Source organism: Suricata suricatta, chromosome 15 (assembly GCF_006229205.1).
Source record: "Suricata suricatta isolate VVHF042 chromosome 15, meerkat_22Aug2017_6uvM2_HiC, whole genome shotgun sequence".
NCBI classification, from domain to species: Eukaryota; Metazoa; Chordata; class Mammalia; order Carnivora; family Herpestidae; genus Suricata; species Suricata suricatta.
In genome coordinates this window covers 6,258,485-6,260,865 of record NC_043714.1, presented here as the reverse complement: position 1 = coordinate 6,260,865, position 2,381 = coordinate 6,258,485, and positions in this window count along the sequence as shown.

Sequence of the window (2,381 nt, the reverse complement as noted above, 5' to 3'; positions counted from 1 at the left end):
TGCTTCTAACTTGAACATTTACAGGACTTTGGAGAAAAGCAAGAGAACCTCAGTGAGTTGGGAGGGCAAGCTATGTGGGGGCATTGAGCAGAGCGCACGTGGCTGGCAGGGAAAAACGACCCCAAATTGTCTAGTGGCTTTTCTAAAATGACATTATGGTGTTCCTGAACTTGGCCTTTTTTTTTTTTTTTTTTTTTTTTGGTCAAGAATACTCCCTAAGATGAGGCCTGGATGGCTCAGTCAGTTGAGTGTCCGACTCTTGATTTCTGCTCAGGTTGTGATCTCACAATGGTCGGATGGAGCCCCAAGTCTGGCTCAGGGCTGAGCACAGAGCCTGCTTAAAACTCTCTCTCTTGACTATTGAATACTGAAAACCATGAACTGAAGGGGGAGGAGGAGGGAGGGAAGGGGGTGATGGTCATGGTGGGGGGCACTTGTGGGGAGAAGCACTGGGTGTTATATGGAAACCAATTTGAAAATAAACTATTAAAAAACTCTCTCTCTTTCCTTCTGTCCCTAGCCCCCACTCACACACATGCTCACACGCTCTCTCTCTCTCTCTCTCTCTCTCTAAAATACAATTAGGGGCACCTGGGTGGTCAGTTGGTTGAGCGGCTGACTTTGGCTCAGGTGATGATCTCACAGGTTTGTGGGTTCAAGGCTCTGTGCTGACAGCTAGCTCAGAGCCTAGAACCTGTCTTCGGATTCTGTGCCTCCCTCTCTCTCTGACCCTCCCCTGTTCATTCTCTCTCTCTCTCTCTCTCTCTCTCTCTCTCTCTCCCTCAAAAATAAATAAAACATTAAAAAAATTTAAATAAAATTAAAAATTAAAAAATAATGAAAAATCCCTGAGAAGTCAGCATGGATAAAGGATCTGAGCTCTGGCACTCAAAGTGGAGTCTGTCAGCCCCATCCATGAGATTGGTAGAAATGCAGAACCTCAGGCCGACTCAATCCGAATTTGCATTTTAGCAAGATCCCCAGATGATATGCATGCACACTCAAGTTTGAGAAACACGGCCCTAGATCAGAATCTGATGTGCATGTGCCCCAGAGGGGACCTGAAATTCTACATTTTCTAACAATCTCCCAAGCAAGGCAAATGCTGCGGTCCAAGGACACCCCACACTTGGTCTTCCCCCCACCCCCACCCCTTGAACAACCCAAGGAATCCGCAGTCACATCTGCAGCCTGCTGTATCTCTGGCTGTCTGCTATGAATCCCTGTGTTTCAAGTGAGAAGAAAACCAGTTCACAGTGGACTAAACCGGAAATGACTTGCATTTGCTCCTATAACTGAGGAGTTCAGAGGAAAGGCTCCCTGTCCAGGAGCCTTGATTCACGGGCTCACATACTGTCACCTGGAATCCAGGTTCTCTCCTGTCCCTCCAGGCTCTGCCTCCCACCCCGGTGGCATTATTCCTACCCTCCAATCAGTGGCCTCCAGGCTCTGGGCTCATGAGCAAAATTTCTGAGCCTGAGAACAGCAGCCAAGGTCCCTTCTCCCAGCTCTTACATCTCACACACAAAGTACGGCGGTCAATTTTATTCAGTCAAGCCCATTCCCAGTCATGACTGGGCCATTCTCTGAGCTACTGCAAAATTTAGGGGGTTTCCAGTCCCTCCACACAGTCCCTTATACAGCCCATCTGTTCGTTCCTGGATCTTTCTTCATTCACCCATTAATTATACCATCTGCTTCCTGTGGGTCCCTGACTGACGCAGGCACATCGTTATTTAGTTTTGCAAAAGAATATAACATCTCCATATGCATGGAATATTTTTAGAGCTTTACTTCCAAATTTACAAAGATGTCAATAGTGAGGAACTTGACAAACCACGATTTGAAATGTAGACGAATACACAATAAATGTTAATTACAAGCTTAACACTGGTTGGGAGGAGATAACTTCAGGAGGGAGAAAAAGTGTTTTTTATTAGGGCTCATATTGATTTTCCCCTTTATTAAAAATGTTATTATCTTCTAAAAAATAAAAACTATTGTAAAACCCTTATCGGTTTTTTAAGTCAGATGTTAACGTGGTATTAAGGACATACATAAGAAATGGGAAAAGATGTTATATAACGTTAGGCAGGGCACTTTTTTTGCATCTCCTTTGAAATGCAAGCGTTGTTCTTACTCAAACGTTCTTTGTGAGAACGGCAGGAAAGCTCCATATATTGTGACAACGACAGCGATACTCCATGGACTGGCAACGGAACGCAGGGGACAGAGGCGAGGACAGAGGCCCACACCCGCGCTCTCCGGCGGGGGACCGTGGCTCGCGTCGGCGCCGTCGGGGCTGGGCAGCCGTCAGGAGGAAGCCGGCCCGGCTGGTGCTGCAGCGACTGCCAGCGGGGACGCCACGCCGGCCACCCGCA